General features: G+C 38.8%; 1 protein-coding gene across 2 annotated transcripts in view; it reads right to left on the bottom strand.

Moving 5' to 3' along the window:
* GABRB3 (gamma-aminobutyric acid type A receptor subunit beta3) overlaps positions 1 to 18,838 on the bottom strand; it is a gene marked incomplete at both ends in the record, with an annotated part of 197,417 nt that overhangs the window by 60,641 nt on the left and 117,938 nt on the right. The window lies entirely within an intron of this gene.

Raw genomic sequence — 18,838 nt, 5'->3', positions numbered from 1 at the left:
GGAGAGCGGTTCTAGATACAGGCTATATGACGACCACATTTTCTTTTTCATGAATGACAAGAAAAAGAAAACACCTATTACTTCTGCAGAGAGCATAAGTCCCTAGGCCCAGGCTCATCCTGCTGAATTTTAAACACTTACTAGAGTGAGATGTGTAATTGCCCCAGGCCAGTGAAGAAAGACAAGGTACTCCAGAGGGCCATTTAGATATCAGACAAGCTGAAGCCTCTGGGGGTGCACTTCTCTTTCCATTGACTGCACATGCAGCATAGGACAAATGCACTCATAATTCAGGCACCTCATATGAACCCCAATTCAGTTTCCACAGACAAGTTATTCAACTTGGACTAACTGGGGTTGAAACAAAGCCACTTCTGAACTAAATCCCTCAGAATCTGAATCAAATATCTATTTCAAATGCACAAATTTTCACCACATAATCACAAGCAACTCTTTTCCATTTCAGCCCCTAATTATATTTCTAGAGCTGAAGAGTTGATATTTGTTTATAATAGGTTTAGAAAAAGCTTTATCTTTCACTTTCCTCCTGCCTCCAAATGATCTGTAAATAGGAAAGCTGGTCTACTTACCACTCAAGATAGTAAACAGATAACTAACCTCTTCAAGTACACCATATGCCTCTATAAAAATTTCACGACACATTTGCTTGTAGAAATAAAGCAAGAAACAAGACACCTACTTCAGCTCAAATTGGTTCTGGCAGTTACACTAGCCAGACAGATTCACAGACTACTGGACAAGCATTGGTGTGTTGCTTTCATCTTAGAAATACACTCTATAAATTTTTATCCCAAGGTGGTAATTAAATTGTTTGTACACACAATCATTAGCTTAATTTTGTCAGACTATTTAAAGCTGTAAATTTCATATTTATTAGAAATACTTTTTTATACTGCAGAGAAAAAGAGTAAGTGAACAGTGATAAAATAATTAACATTATAAAACAAATTTTTATTTAAAATTAGACCCTAAGCCAAACCTAGGCTTCTTTTTATTTTCAAAGAGAAATTAACTCTTGGTCTGAAGGACTCATCAATTATAAAGCCAAGGAAGTATTTCCATATGAGAGGCATAATGTAGGTAAAACAGGGCCTGCCAAGCATTTCCTTACAATAGGTGTAAATATACAGAGGTGAATGGATCTCTGACACTAAAATTTGTTCTCCTGAAGCCTAGTGCATTTCTGCACTCTGGTGGCTCTGGCAGACCTTGTTTTTATCTAGTCCTGCGCTTCACAACACCTTCTAGCAGCGCCTTCAGCTGGCCTGGAAGCTGATTCATATGTCCCCTTGGTACCTGTGGACAGGGTTCAGTTACCAAGATACACAAAGTTAGATATCCTCTTGGGTATCTAAGATTTCTGCACAGGACTGCACACACAACACATGACCATCAGACTACCCACTCCCTTCCTGTGATGGTACCAGGATGCCAGACAGAGTAAATCCCGCACCCAAAGGGCTCCAACCCTCTATACGACAAAATTCATACAAATCAGAAAAAAAAATCAGAGATGAGCAAAAATTGCAGAAGCTGAGAAGCTGCAGACATTACACTGAAAGAGCTGACTGAGTCACAAGCAGCGGGCAAAAAGCACAGGCCACAAATACTGATGTCAAACAAATTTCATGCCTCTCATATAACTTCTCCCACTTTCTGTTCTATTTTGCTCAGTCAGTCATAGAAGAAGCCCCTGCTGTTTCTCGATCAGGGTTTCATTTTTCTTTATAAATGAGTCAAAAGAGAAACGAGATAAAAGATAAAAGAAATATTTAACTGATTCAATTCCTTTTCAGCCCATGTCTATGATGTTCATTTCCAACTTTCCCACACAGACATCTTCAGAGAAAGTTACCCAAAATGGGGGTTTCAACTCCCAAAGCTGTAAACACCTCCAGACAAACAATGCTTGACAACATATGCACTGATAGGATAGACACTCACTTTCCTGAACAGCTCACTGACAAAGTCTTCAAAGCGGGCAGGATTTTACCTTGAATAGGCAGACATATCAGGTCCTAATATCTCTATATGTACAGCATATTACCAGCTGGAAATAGTGTCTCCAAGAAGAATTAATCTTGCCAGTTTAGAATTTGTCTTTTAGAATTACATGCCTGGCACCTGTGCTTTTGCAACTACAGTCTTCTGATTCATGCATGCCAGCTTTTTCCAAGTACTGAGAAGTATCAAAATATAACTTAGTTATACTGATAGTACAGTTTCTACCTATTTAGTGACCTAAACCAGATAAAATGTGTAAGTTTATGTATTCAAGCATATGTCTATCTGGAGAATACAGGAATGTTTATGTCCTATTCATCTCTTGCGTACAGAAGTAATCTTTAAAAATTCACAAAGCAGAGCCAGCAAGAACAGCAGGAAAAGATTCAGTCATTCTCATTAATTCTACATCGAAGTAATTAAGCAAATTAATACCAAAAATGTATCTGTCAGACATCACTCACTTTATGGAGTCATTAAAACTTGATGTAAGGAATATTGGATGGATAGCAGGAGAGCTGTATGATACAAGCTTTTAAACAGAAGGACAAAATAATAGTCTGTGCAAATTGTTGTCCAATTTAGGCAATTCTATATATTATTAATTTTTTTACAAGATAATTATTGAAGAGCTGTTGAATGAAATTTGGGGATTTGAAAAAGGCAATATGAATAGAAAACTGCTCAGTTATTGTGTGGCTTCTGTCAAGTTTTTGTTTTGTCTTAACACCATTTGAAGCTGTTCTGGAAGTCCTTAATAAAAACCAAAAAAAGTAAGTAACTCCAACTTAATAGTTGGACTCGATGATCTAACAGCTGGACTTGATGATCTTAAGGGTCTTTTCCAATCTAAACAATTTTATGATTTAGTTCTGGGACAAAGTATGGCCAACACTATATCAGCTCTTCATGATGAACTCCATTCATTCTCATGAAAAAATCTAGTGAGGAGTAATAAAAAGAAGACCATCCTAAAAGAGTGACCCTTAGAAACTGGGAGAAGACGTTGAAGACATTCCTAAGCAAATTAGCTGGGGAAATTTGATCAGGACAAATGTACTGGAAGGATACATCTGCGTTACAGAGGACAATCATGAAAGCAACCTTCTGTAGGCAAAGCTGGAGTACAGACATTGCTACAGATTCTGGCTTGCAACAGGTTCAGCATTGAGCTGACTTCTATTGGTGGCTGCCAAGAGACTGAGAGAAGCAAAGAGGCAAGGAGAGAAGGAAGGGAAATTCAGTAAGATTCAGGCCATTATAGCCAAGGAAATCAGAAGCTCCACATAAGAATATTTGAGTGGAAGAGCTTAAAAGACCGTATGTAATCTAACTCCTGTGGATCTAGGCTGATTTGGATGGCAAGCTGAAAATAATTCTGCCTGGTTTGGTGCTGTCTCACATTACAGCCCCAGTACAGCTGCTGTTGTACAACACTACTTACACTTGACACAGTTAAAGGAAGCTTTCACTGGTTCTCTGGAGAGAAAAAAGGCTTAAAGCAAGTTACTTCATCTGAAAACAAACTATGACAGACTATGTACAGGATCTATACATCAGAGTACAGGGCAGTCCTGGAAAAGCCCCCAGCCACTCCTGTGCTCTATCCCCTTGCACAGGATTCCCAGGCTGCCTCCAGTGCACAGAGCAGCCCAGCAGACAACCACAAATCTGGAACATTACTGTAAAACATGTGGGTGATTGGGCTGTATCAGAGCAGCTATGGACAGGAACAGCAACTGGAGAGACTGAATTCTGCCTTTGTTTTCAAAAACACAAGGAAAGCCAAGATCAGCCTAAATACCAGTACATGACATGAGGAGCAATTTTACCTCCCTGGGAAAACAGGCTAATATCAGAAGGCTTGCTGTACTGATGCCAGGTGGGCTTCTTCAGGCATCTATAGATCAAACATAAGGCTTTGGCAAATCAGAAGCAAATACAGGGCAGTGCTCATCACCCACTCATAAACAGTACCAGGGAAGACCAAACCAACCAACCAAGCAGATGCAAACAAACCTGGAGGCAGGACTTCCTATGTTTCAGGCATTAACTGTGAAGTGTATTGCTGTAATTCCTTAGTGGTCAGCTACCCCAGCAGGGACATAAGGCAAAATTAATACAGCTATACAGGACTTAGAGCAATTTCGATCAAAGTGTGCTAAGAATACGATCAGAAACAATCTGCTTTTAAGTAAAAAAATAAAATTGCTTACACAGGCATTATTTACAGATATGATCAGAAAAACATTTATAAAATTCTAAGTGAACATTTTTCTGCTCAGATTAGCTATGCTAAATAGGTGATAGTTTTGCCCTTTCTCCGTACTCCCTCTTTCTTCAAAGCTCAGTACATAACACAGTACCTCTTAATTTGGAAAAATGTGAGAAAACATAGGTCACTTGTACAAAAAAAGACAAGAGAATTAACCATTTTAATTAACAATTAAGAAAAAAAAAAACAAGAAAAACCAACGGTTTGGAAATACCATGAGGGTACTTCAGAGACTCACTCTGCCTCCTTCCAGGGTCTATGTATAAGGTAGGCTCAGGAAACATGCCTACATATCACATCCAAGGGAGAAAGACAGCGAGTCTCAGCAGCAAGTGCTCTGCTCCAGCCAACTGCTTCTTGCTACTCCCCTTTGCGCTCCATGAGCCAGATGCCTGGGAAGGCTGGAACTGAACTTCCATCCACATCCTCTTCCCCATCCAAATTTGGGTGGGAGAGCACGAGTCACACAGGTCTTGCTTTGCCTATTTCCCTGTCTCAGTACCAAAATGCATGGGAGACTGTAGATCTATACCAACAAGTTACACCTCTTTGAATCCTCATATAGGGTTAATCAAATCAGCCATAAGATCCATTAGAAAGGATGCTAATGAGACAGCAGTTAGTTATCAGCAGACATTTCAAACGTTTTAAATACAATCAAAGTAACAGAAGCAAAAAGTTGGACTTTGAACTACTCCCACTGCAAGAAAGAAGGAAGGCAGAAAGGGAGGTGTTACTTTTTTCTTTAATCCATCAGGACATCTAACAGGGATGCTAGCTGGCTTTAGTTGTAGAGATTTGAATTCAGACGTCTCAGACAAGTGTCCCTGCAAGGGGTATTCTGAAGGGTATTTTGAAATGCCTTTAAGCCACTCCTATCTTTAAGGCTTCTTGTTCTTCCATTAGGTTTAAAATATACAAATACTCAGGGACTCATTAGGAAGCAAACATGAAGTTACTTCTGTCACCAGGTGGCTAGCACATTCACCCATATATTGAGCTTCCTCAGCAAACACCAAAGTGTTACACACCAAGTACAACACTGTCAAATGGGAGACACTCTCAGGACAGTGAGTGAGCTATGCTCGTGGTTATGTCTTCCAAAGAGTAGATGAGGCAAATACCACTTCAACAAAGAAAGGAACTGATCTTCAGATGTCCATATGTAAGTGTGCCCACTGAAGGTCTATAAAGTAAAATGAAAACTCTTCTATTTAACTATTCTGACTTAAATAGTCTTTTTTTTTTTTTTTTTTTAATTCCTTTGGAAACTAATGAGTGTCTTCTGAATCAATCTCACTTTTTTCACACACACACAAAAAAGGCAACTCTAATTTCAATATACTTAGAGAAGGAAAAGATCACCACTCCAAAAGAAACCTATAGAGACCAAAGAGCAAATAAGGAAGAAAACTACTCCAACTGGTTTGCAAGTCAAAGGATATATTGGGAAAGACCACGATCTTCAATGGCCTTTCTTTCAAACCCCATAAAGAGCTGTGTTCCGCATCTGTTGGAAAACAATGACTTTAAAGAAGGAAAACAGCTCACTATGACATCTTTTTTAACTGGAAGCTCCTCTCCTCTCCTTTATCTACATATTTCCACATATGAGCTAGCACTAACTCATAGTCCACGTTTGCTTCTCCTTGGTGCTGGGGAAGACAATTTCTGCCCAGCCAAACTGAGATGCTCTGTGGAAAGGAAATAACAAGCTAACTCTCCTATTTGGGGGCTGGCACATCATTTTCTGTAATTCTGAAAAGCTATGTCCTCTCCATCTCCCAGTTGCTGCAGTAAAATACAGTACTTATGGAATCTGAAATAGATTCTTCAAGGAAGAAAAAAGATGTACCAGTTTCATGCCAGCCATGGAAACACTGTTTCACTGGTTGTTTTCCAGTGACACAGCCACAATATATCCTAAACATGAGTCTTGCATAATCTTGCAGCTCCTTCTCCCTTGTTTGTGGATTTAATTATAGCTGGATAAACTACTGCCCAGATAACTTAAGAAAAAAAAAAATCCCATTTACACAATAATGTAATTAAATTGCACAGTGCAAATATATACTGTTTGTTTCATTTGTTTAAAATCATATGCCTAACACTAATCTTCACTTTAATAACCACCAAGTAGCAACACAGAGAAGCTGCACAGGATATTGTTATGCTGAGTGCTGTCTGGTGGAAACTTTTAATCTGTGTGGAGGCCCATGTGAATCCTCAGTGCACGTCACATGAAACTATTGCTGAAAGGATACACAGGACCCAGTGAAAGAGGGTGAACTGAGGCTCCATGGTCTGGATTAGCTGTTTGTGTTTGGTACTCTGATGATGCTATGGAGTTGTTATAGCAACAGGCCAGAACACTCTTGGGGAGAAGAAAGGAAAAAAAACACCACAAAAAAACAAACAACAAAACAAAACACAACCCTCCCCCTCAAAAACAAACAAACAAACAAACAAAACCCCAAAAACCAAAAACAAACAAAAAAAAACAACAAAACAAAACAAAAAAAATCATAAAGGGTTTACATGACATGTGGGTCACTGTTAATCTGTTTCGAATGAACAGGGATGGAGAATGGACACTGCCTTGTTCCAATACATCTGTATAGGCCTGAATTTCTGTTTGTTTAGATTGAGATACTATCATTCATTAGACTCCACAACCAAACGTGTACATCCCCCTTTAACCTAAATAAAATCCTACATGGTCCAGTCAAGTAGAGGAAAACAGATGAGGATATTACAGAAAATAGGGATAGAAACTTTTTCCTGACCGTTTCCCAACAGCTCTTAAATTCTTTAACTTTTCCTCTCCTGCTATTCATGACTTCACCTTGCTTTCCTGCTTTTGTGACCAACAACAGCAGCAACCTGTAATATAAGTGGTCTGAAAGGATCAGTGAGGTAAGGTAGCTGATCTGACTTATACTGAGCTTGGAAGCACGGAAACTATTGAACTGCAAACAATTTCAGACTCTTCATCACTGTTTACTGCCTGCTCATCTGCCTCCTTCTAACTTAAGCTTTGCTGGATTTTGAAACACCCACCAAAACCTTACCATCCTTAACAATTTTCTTTCCCCCTCCCCCCCAAGAAGAATAATTAACGTCCGAAAATTTCAAGCAAACATTTTATCACTCAATATAAAACACTGATAAGGTGTTTTAATATATATCTACATTTGTTATCCTTACTCCTTTTTTCTAATTCGGTAAGAAAATGGGAAGGGGGGTGGAGGGGAGAAGTTATTTAGCAACGCAGCAGAGTGAAAAAACATCAAACCATGAATTTTAATGACTTCACCATCTCTTGAAAATAATAAAGAGAGAATTAAAAGGATAATTCAGAAATGCATTCATTCTATCCATTCATGGCAGCATTGGTGTGGGAAAAGTTGTATATCACCTTGATGTAGTATAGAAGAGTGGCATATAAAGAACCAAAGCAACCTGGATAAATCATGTGAGGAAGAAATTTTTTACGAGGGTTTTGAAACACTGGCACAGGCTGTCCAGAGAGGTGGTGGATGCGCCATCCCTGGAGACACTCAAGGCCAGGCTGGATGTAGCTCTGAGCAAGCTGATCTAGTTGAAGATGGCCCTGCTCATTGAAGGGTGGTTGGACTAGATGACCTCTGAAGGTCCCTTCCAACCCAAACTATTCTATGATTCCATGAAATGCTTACGTCCTGGTGCGTGGCATGCAGCATATGGCAATCTTTGCTTCATACTGTCAAATATAGATACAGGAAAGGTAACGTCAATTTATGACAACTACATTATTCACATACAGCAAATCAGTTTGCTAAAGCCTTCAGGGCTCTACAGAATGTCAAACATAGTTACAGTCTCATGTTTAGTGGCCCTTAAATATGTATCCTAATTATGTAAATACCTACATTTTACATAGGACTCCTCGAGGACTGTTGACAGGAAAGGTGACACACCTTCTGTATGCAGAAACCTACACCAGAAAGTGGGGTCCCCAGTCTTCCATCTCTTTTTAACCCAAGACTAGCAAATGGCTGGAGGAAGAGATGTAGTGCTTGAGCTGCCATGAGCAGAGCAATGAATTTCCACTAATGCTTTCCACTCACTTATCAAAGTCAAGTAAGACATAAATGTAACTTCTTGCACCACCCTGGAAACGAAGATATTTTTTAAAACTTATCTGGTTCAGCCCAGAAATAAATTAGCCGCTATACACTCAGCTACACGGGAATGTGCCAAGGATGACCAGCCAGCTGAGAATTATTCATGGCTGTGAAACCTGCTCTCAGCATTCATAGCTGATAAGCATACAGTGCATGGCCTTTTGGCTGTCTATATTTGTACCATGCTGCTTTGAGGGCTTTGCATTCACTTAGCATTGGTCAGGTCATTACATCAGGCATCAGCGCTTCCCTGTAAAAGAGAACGATTGCCTGAAGCGGCTTTAATCAGTTTGTAACTGGAAATGTTCCATACAGGTCAATGGCTATCAGTTGTTGGAGTGTGCATAATGTAATTAGCATGGGCTACAATTGCTATTTTTGACTTAAATAAGGGCCTTTTTGCTAAAGTCTACAGCTGTATCTGAAAAGATACTGAACTGTCTCTTTCTTGTAGTAGTGGCACAGTCCACAGAGTCTTCATTCACTGAACCATGAAATTTGGACTGTTTAAAGAAATCCATTCTGAGTAAACACTACTGGAGGGGCAGCAAGAGGAGGCTGTTTGACTTTCTTCAAGTCAATATTCCTCTTCCTCTGCAGAATCTAAGAGTTGTCTTTCTCTTAGTAATAAATATTGAACATGAACTGATTAATGAAAGATGCTACTACTGTTAGTACGTACCTTGTAAAGCCCTCCACAGAGTGTTCCCTATTATGCCACACGTTCTTCACAAGATAGCAATTTTGTCATCTGAGACTATTTGACTCAGTTGTTTTCTTTCAGCAGAATCTTGGATCGGTAGTTTCTGGGCTTCTAGGTGTCTTTAGCCCTAAAAACATTTGTGAACTAAAAGGATTTTACTTTTCCTTCATGCTCCCACCAAACTTCAGGAGTTCCTGCAGCTAAACCGCTGGTTAGTTTCTGCAGCACTCTCCTGTGTTTCTAGGTAGTTTGATAATTAAACAGATCTGGCTTTAAGAGGCAGGTCATGCAATTATTCTGAGGCAAACAAGACAACTTTTCTAGGCTACTGATGATGGCTGTTGCCCTCTCATTATGTTTTACGTATTTAAAGACCAAATTCCATCAAAAGGTAAAATTAGCACTGAAGCAGATAATTTTTTAAAGCATCAGTTCATATTGTTAAACAGAGCAAGTGGCTTTCCCTTTGAATTTGCATGTTAACATCTAACCCCACTGTCTCTGTGTTCCTTGTTTTAAATAGCAAAGGTGGGAAAAAAGGCCACAAAGGTAAAACAGCAGCAAGCAGTAATGGTAAATTGAAACTTTAAAAAAAATCTAAACAAACAAAACTTCACTCCCTCTTCACAGTAGGAAGGCTTCACAGGAGTAATGAGTGTACTCCCAGATACTCTTGTTTATAATGAAGACCAAAATGCTAAGCTTCATAGGCAAGGTCTACTATATAAATTAACTTAAATAGTTCAAGCTGGCCTAATTTGTATTGAAAAGATCCCATTAGTATGTACATTCTTCAAACAAAAAGATATCTATCTACAAGTACAGGGTGTATTTATGTGAATAATTAGTGTAATTGCAATAGCTGCAAAATGAAAATCTGTAGAAACACTATAGAAAACACGGAGTAACCAATAACAATTACCATTCCTATTGATATAATGTGCTAACTGGCTGAAGAGCTCCCTTCTAGAGACTTTTAAATGTATTGAGTTTTAGAAAGAGCAGGAAAAAATGGACAGCTGAGTTCCTTTGCCCTGCAGACCATTTGTCTAAATCCAGTGCAGGTTACAAGTGTTAGACAGTCATTCCCATATGAAGTGCTGCTCACAGCCTGTATGCAATATTTCATTCTCCCTAATGAAGTCTTTAAAAGCTTATCACAAACATGGTTAAGGTACCAGTGCTGAGAGCTGATTAAGAACCTTTTTTTAAGCTTGGCTAAATAAATACACACTGTCCAAAACATTTCAGTACATTCCTAACTTTATGCCCAGGCAGAGGTCACAAAGAAGCAAAGGGGACCACGTACATGCTTCAGGTTGAAGACACACCTAAGTGAGCTGCTGTGAATAAGATCCAAATTACACCATTGTGACAAAGCTCAGCTGGGAGGCCAAAGTCAGAGAACAAATTACCACTTCACCCTTAGACGTGTCTTCCTTCAGACACTAACAGAATTGTATCAGTGGGAGCTGGGAAGAATTTTGCACTGCTGACAAGATAGGTGTAATTTTGTATCCAGCCTAGGGAAAGCAATAATACAGCAACCCCAATACCCCTGCTGGCACTCCAGGTGACCTGGGGTTCTGACATGAGCTCCTGAGCAAATTCCAGCCTGCTTCTCCATCTCCTGTATAACTATGCTGCTTCTCAGGATGCTAAAGTCACAGTCTTTAATTAAATTAAAACTTAGAAATCCACAGACAAAATGCTGAATATTAATATTCTTCTAGATTTGAACGGTTGTTTGCTGGAATTGGAGTAATGTAGAAAGACAAGAACTCTCTCAGCAGAGCGGGATAACCCCTGCTAGTAAGATGTTTGGAAAGCACATACCATTCATTCAGGTATGTAACAGCTAAAGCCAGAATTTTCAAGCAGAAATGATTGAACTGTACCTTGAAACAGGAGTGCCACTCGCTGACTATGGTTTTCAATCTAGCTGTTTCTTATGACGTACTTACTCAAACGATATCTGAGAGGGTGGTGAGGCACTGGAATGGGTTGCTCAGGGAGGTTGTGAATGCTCCATCCTTGGCGGTGTTCAATGCCAGGTTGGATGAGGCCTTGGGTGGCATGGTTTAGTGTGGGGTGTCCCTGCCCATGGCAGGGGGGTTGGAACTAGATGATCTTAAGGTCCTTTCCAACCCTAACTATTCTATGATTCTATGATATGGTGATCAATAAACTAACAGAGCTCTTTAAATAAACTGGCTTTGGCCATAAGGTCTTTTTAGCTAACTGTTCTATCACAAAAGAATAAACCAAAGTATTTCCTCAGACATGACTCTCGCTTCAGTGCAGCTCCCAGCTAAGAACCTGACAATTCCCAGAAGAGCACGGTATTGCAGAACTGCTGTTACGCTGCTGCGTCTGAGCTAGCACCAGTGGGTCATACCCTTCCCTGCCACAAGGATGGTGGACTTGGCTTCCAGGAGGAGGGTCTTGCCATGCCCAGGAATCAGGCCCCTTCACCTGCTCCCCATCCTGGCACAGGTCTGACTGCTGGTACCTGCCCTGCACATCAGCAAGAGACTGCAACCCTCAGGACTACAAGACTGGTTGTGCTCCCCTCACAAGCAAGAGAAATGTATTTTAAAACTATATAGACACATACCTGTATATCCAAAGAAAAGATTACTTTTTCTGCTGATGATGAGTAGTCCATAGGTAAGCCCACGTCTTTGATATCTAAGATAACAATACATCTATTATCTTTGAGAAACAGAGTAAAGAGCCACCCTGAGGAATTTTTCACATTGTTTTCTGCACATTGTATTACTGAGCTTATATTCTAGCAGAAAACAAAAGTCATTATTTTTCTGGAATACTCCAGCTTGCAAAAAGAGATCAAGCACATTGTGTGAACAAAAATTCCAAGGAAAAAGAAAAAAAGAAGTCTATCTGTTTGATATGTTAATTAACTTACCATAACAAATAGAAAGAAAAAATATTTGGCAAGTGGTGATGAACTTAGTGTTGCTCTTAGCAAATTTTAGTTTATTCACTGTATAGTAACCTTGAGTCCACTTTGCCAAAATCAGTGGAGAAAACAGCCTGTCAACTGCAATAGATGTAGCTGGCTATAGGTAGCTGGCCTAGAGTACTCACTTTTGAAGTGATGAGTTGGCAAGGCTTGTCCTTCATTTGGGGGGACAGGACAGGGCACCACCGATCATATTTGTCTTTGCCTCAACTATGTGGGTTGTCCCCTATTCTTTACACAAGGCATATAAAATGCTAAACAGCAACCATCTAATTTTAACTGAACATTTATGTTTAATGAGGTCCACATTGTTCCTTCCTGTACATCAAATGTATCATTTGCTAAAAATATAAAAAGCCAAAAAAAAAAAAAACCAACCACACAAACCCCCCCCCAAAACACACACCCCCCCAAAAAAAAAAAAAAAAAAAAAAAAACTCCCAAAAAAACCAAAAAAACCCAAAACCACAAAAAAACAGGAAATGAGGGCTGAAGAGCGGAAGAACTAAAGAGTAAAAATTAAAAGAAAAAGCACTCAAACATGGGCTGACCATCTAAAACAATTCCCCAACTGAGAACTCATAGCTTCCTTACAAACAGAGTTGCTCCCTTGTAAGTATTTTGTAAATCTCTATTCGGCTGCAAACGGTATGTAACCCGTTAAGCTCCTAGAGACGTTATATCTACATCAGAAAATAATAGCTCTATTTTTAGCCACAAACAGTTCTGGTTAAAGAAAAGCAAAGTAAAGCCATTGCAATTAAACCTAATAGCTGTGCACAGCAGTCCTGTCAGGCTGCCTCTCTATAGGTGAATGGAAAATGCAGGGGGACTAAAAGCTCTGTAGCTGAAGGAAATTGCACAATTAAGATGCTTTTCTGATTTGGCATTTTTAATCTGTTTTTTTCACGGGAAAGAAGCTATGCATTTAAGATTTTCTTCCAGGAACAGGGAAAACATTTCAGTGGATTTATTCCTTTGATCCTTTAACTTATTTTCTCCAAGAATTAGAAACTCAGTGATTTTCAGTGTTTTAGAGCATCTTCTGCTATAGAAGAGCAGAAGGAGAATGAGAGAAAGATGTAATCATTTACCATTTGGCACTTTGCTTTTCTTCCAGGGTTCCCAACACCACCTCTAGTCTTTAGAGCCTCAAAAAAAAAAAAAAAAAAAATAAAAAAAAAACCAAACCAAAAACAAACCAAGCAGAAAAAACCAACAACAACAACAACAAAAGAACCACCCCGCAACAAAATGCTTGTTTCTTTTCAGGTATTGCAGACATTTCTCATTAGCAGACCTTTCTTTGGCCCAAATTTGAGAGTGCTTGGTAAAGCCACTTGTAAGATAGGAGATGCAGGACAAATAGGTGCTAATTATGTTTTGAAGAGCCTCTTAGCACATTTTGCCATGTTGCATCTCCAAAACTTGTCTGTTCTGGAAATTTCAAATAAACCTCATCTGAAGTGAGATGTAGCTGAAAAGGGCCATTAGAAAAAGCAGGAAGGCATTCTGGGATATTATTTGTTGCTAATTAGGAAAGTAAGAAGAATCTTATGACCTTTGAAAGATCTTTAAAGGATGCAAAATGACTAAACAAGATTTGGAGTCCTAATCCTTACGCTTAACTACAGGCAAATGCAGCTTTGGAAGAAACAAGGGAGTAACAAGATTCTTAAAAGGGTGGAACTGAGCTCTCTTCCACCTTGCTGAGTGACATAGATTTTTCAAGGCAACTGGCTAGGAAGTTTTACAGCCAGAAGTGCCTTAGATGACATTTTCAGGATGACACAAGCACCTGAATCAGAGAAATTTCCTTCAGGTTTCAGTAGGAAAATGTAATTTCAGTGGAAAGAGATTTAGCATGTCGAGGCTTGCGCCCTATGCTGCACAGGGTATAGCACATGTGGCTCTTTGCAACTTATGTCCAAAAAGACAGACCCAAGAGATCTTCCAGGGGATGCTACAAAGGCCAGAAAACAGTCATAGCACTTAACAGCCAAACTGCTGAATAGGAAGCTGAGGACCATCATTCAAGGCATGTCTTGGAGTATTTTCTCTGAGTACTTCTGCTCACAAGCTGTGATAAGGGCCAGCTGTACATGTTAAAAAATGGCTGGTAACGGGCACATCTATCTGAGCTTGCAGCACCTTCACAGGTTTTTCCTTGTTGTGAAACCATGATCGGTAGCAAAAGGCTTCCCAGTGTATGTTTATAGGGATGCTGGAACTGGATATTTAAAAAGATGAGAAAAAAGGGATTTCAGACTACAGCTAACAAAACTATATAACCTCAAGACTCACACATCAGAGTTCCTTCTTAAAATACAGGGGTAGAACCCATTCATGATCTCTGAACAAGCCTATGCAGTCTTTTCTTTATAAAACCACCCTGTTCTTACACTCCAGCCAAATTGGGTTTCAGGACAGAAGCGCCATTTCATATTACACTCCGTCTTAGTCAAATGGTTAGCTTTCAAGTCTTTATCACAAAGATTTAATTTTTCTTTTCTTCAGAGGACATATATTCCTACTCAGTCAAAAGTATCTCTGCATCTATAATAAAGGCGTATCACAGCAGTAACAGATATAGACGCTTTGTTAATAAACACTGAGGACCACAGCCTTACTTCTTCCAGCTTTGTACCTCTGAAGGTCAACAATCAATACATGCAGGTGGCAGGAGCACTCAGTAACTGCCAAGGTGGACATACACAGCTCTCCAAAGGCTGGGGGACAGGCAGGGGAAACAGAAGATTATGAAGTAGTATAGAGAACCCACAGGCCCATGAAAATTCCTCTTCAAATGTTTAGTCCTGGTGTTTTGCAGAAAAAACATACAGAAAATAAATGAGAGGAAAAGTCTTTATTATAAAGCTAAAATCATAATTCAGAATGTATTTCAATAACTAAAGGTAATAACAAAAAGTATTTTCCTCACAGAGAAATAATCATTGAAAGGGGAAGAAAGTGAATGATAATACAACTAAAACTCAAAGATTCAAAAGCACTGAAAAGTCTGTTATCCAAAGAGCTCTGGGTCTGTCCAAAAGATATTAATGTGGAGCAACAGCACAAAAAAACAACAACAAAATAAAATCCAGTTCAGTAACTCTGAGATACGGGTTCATTTTCATAAGCAATACAGAAAAATGGAATTATTTAAATTCAAATCCTGAATTTTTATACCAATACCATTCTCTGGGATCCACAGAGAGCACACAAAAGAAGTCGTAACTTACATCAGCTTGACGAAACGCAGAAGCCCACCTTCCACAACATTTTACTGTGAACCTTCCATTGTATTAAAGAAGTTGAGTATGTCACACAAAGGCACAGAGGTTACGTGAAATAAGACTTGCATGTATCTATAAAGCAGCAGAGGGAGAAAGAACCTGACCTTAAACTGTTAATTTAACGAAAATACAATTGTGCTTTTCAGCCTGAAGCCAGTGTTACATAAGTACAGTAACAGAGAAAAATGGTTTCTATGCAACATTGCCAGATAATCTATCTGAATAAGAAGCTATTTTTAGTTTTCAAGAAAAATTACTTCTTCAGATGAAAGCATCACTTTCACTACACTCAGAAATTACTTCTCGTCAAACAGTCCTCACTGCAGTATGTATCATCTATTTACATCTTCCACATAGATTTGACATTTTACCTGATACATTTCTTGAATGCCAAGTTCTATTAAAATACACATAATTTGTCCCTGATCGTGGAATATTTTATTCCAGCAGGTTCTATTTATTAAAATTAATAAATACAAGGTTTTCAGCAAGACAACTGCATTGTTATAACCTATGAATAGAAGTCAGTGATGTTTCTGTTATGTTAATTGTAATTTTTAAAGACACAGGTACAGTTTCCTTATAAAATAGTTTCTCACAACAGAACTGAAAAATAGCATAGTAAAGACTTCTTTTCCCCGCCTTATTCCTTAAAGAACTCTCTTTGACCATTTAAAAATTCTTTTGCTATGCTGAATGCATGGCACTTACATGCAATGCTCATCATAACAAAATTCAGAAGATGCTATTAATTATGTCTTTGATTTTTATGAAGACTGTACTACAGGATTAATTTGAAACAGGATTCCACACTAGAGGTCTCTGAGCTAGCTCCTGAACTTACTACACCAAGAAAAGCTAAAGAAAAAAACAAAAGGAAGCAGAAAGGAGAGCATGAGAGCAACAGAAGTCATATTAATGTCACACAGAGTGCCATGAATTCTATACATAGATACATAAGGCAGCCTGAAAAATAAGTGGCAAGGCAAGAAATGCCAGAAGAGAGGCAGCAGAACAGGAAAGGAAATGACAGAAAAAGAATAGCATATTATATGCAATTGGCTTAGGCAGACAGTAGATGGACAGATGATCATAGTTGACTCAAGTCCTGCAATTCCATTTGTAACTCAGCACCTCAGCTGTGACTCTCCTCAAGCCAATCTATCAGTGAAGTAAAACATGTAGGATACCAGGCAAGTAGATTTAACCAATACAGTTTACTTCATGAACAGGAATGCAGGATTTTGAGTACAGTCACTTGATGCTGAGGTAGTACCCAGCTTCTCATTTAGTGAGGGCAGCTCCATGTCTTCAGCAAGAGCAATTGCTAGTTGGTTGAGCTAGGGGCACAATCACCCCAGGCTTATTCATGTACACTTGTGTCTTGCCTTTATCAAGAGCTAGTGCTAGTCACCATGACTGTTCAGATTTATGTTTTCATGTGATGACCAGTTCTGCATGTGTATGTTAGGAAAATCGTGGACTTTGTTCATTTATATTCAGATATAATAATGCAATTCAGCACTATGAACTTCTTCTCCTGGGAAAAGGAACAGTTATTTAGTGTAAATGCTCCATTTACAGCCCAAACTGAAAAATGCTGCTAGTTAGCCAGCTGACATACGCCCAAAGCATCTTTATGTGTTAAAGACAAACTCCCTTAAACAAGGACAACGGGATAGTGAATGAGCATCCGAGATCTGTTACCCCTGTAACACTGAAATCAGGATGGGATTTAAAAGTGGAAATAACTTTAATAGAAAATTTGAGTGAAAACTGAAACCCAAGCAGTGACCACTTCTAGAAGAGAAAGCCAGAAACCAGAACTTCTAAAGATGGTGCATCCCAGTTCTGGGAAACTTTCAAAAGGTTTTGCAAGGACAGCGGATTGCTCTCTCACACTAACTAAAACTTGCTAAAAAACCAGAAACTGAAATCATACTCCTATAAACATATAAACACTTGTTTCAACTTTCTGTATCCTTATTTCCCTATCACTGCATGCTGTCCCTCAGTTGTACCAGTGCAATGGATACAGAGCTTCTCTGTGAAGCTCGTTAGTTGGAAAAATAATTGACACAGCTGGACAAAACACTGCATTGCCACAACCATCAGCCTTGCAAAGTTGTGGCAAAGGGGAGAGGGTAGTTGGGGCCACAGGAAGGAGAAAGCACAAAAGCCACCTTTGCCAGTAGAGAAAATACTGACAACACAGCATCCCAGTTCCCGCAGCAGTGATCCCATTCTTCCCTGAAACAAGATGTCAATGAGTTGTCCTTAATTTTTAAATCTTTTGTGAATTCTGGTATCGCTTCACTAACTTTAAATTCAGAAGGGCAGTATATGTTTAGAAATCAGGTCTTATATTCTATTGAATGGATTACCAAGATAAATCATTATTTTCAACAGTTTTGATATCAAACTATTTTTTAAGATAAGATTTTTTAATCTCCTTTTATGTTGTTTCATGTGTGTTTCATAATAAAAACTCCTACCAAAGAAAATATCATTGATGCACCAAAGCATCACAACAGTTTTAACAAGAACATCATAAAATATCCAAGGTAGATGAACTTTGAAGAAAAAGTAAGCATCAAAATGAACAAAAATACAAGTCTATTCATGAACAAGTAGAGAAGAAAATAATAAAGCCTAAGGCTTTGGGGGTTGTTTCTTTTTAACTTTTACAAAATAGTATTTACAAGAATATGTAAGATACAGATGAAATACGTAGCAGGCACACATTATCTCATCTGAAAAGTACTGCCTCCAGAGCTTTATTTTTAGGCACCAGTCTGGGATGAAGGATGAGCTTTACAAAGGACATGTAGCTCTGCAACACAGAAGAGTCAGACTGTCACCTGAGAAAGCAAGAGCCAGAAAACTCCGAATAACCATTTTGTGCATTCCCCCACATGGGGAAATCTGTTTTTATGAGTAATGGGCCATTCAGGCAAAACCTTTTAGTGTCCTAACACCCCTGAATGTGTAGTAAGGGAACTATTAGATAGGTACTTTTGCAGAATTCATAGCAAGATACTACATCAAGAAGTGTGTATCCTATGATATACACAAACAAAACTTCAGTTAGTAGCTGTAAATTCTTTTTTTGATTGCTAATATTATTCACCAGGACTTTATTTAAAGTTCTGTTTTCTAAAATTCAAACAGTACTTTTTAGCTGTATTTCAGTGGGGGTCAACCTGAACACTGTGACAGCAATTGCTGGCACAGTTTTTGACCAAATGTGTTTGGACTGAGACAACTTGGTCATGTAATTTAATTAAATTCCTCTACTCTTCTCTCTTTTCCATCATGTATAATTTAAGCCATGTGTAGAATCTTAGATTAATGCAGCAGTGAGAAAGCAAATCTTCCTACCGGCAA

Source organism: Psittacula echo (genome assembly GCF_963264785.1).
Source record: "Psittacula echo genome assembly, chromosome: 3".
In the NCBI taxonomy this organism is placed as follows: domain Eukaryota; kingdom Metazoa; phylum Chordata; class Aves; order Psittaciformes; family Psittacidae; genus Psittacula; species Psittacula echo.
Note: the sequence above shows the minus strand (reverse complement) of the source record. Positions and strands in the feature narration are given on the sequence as shown.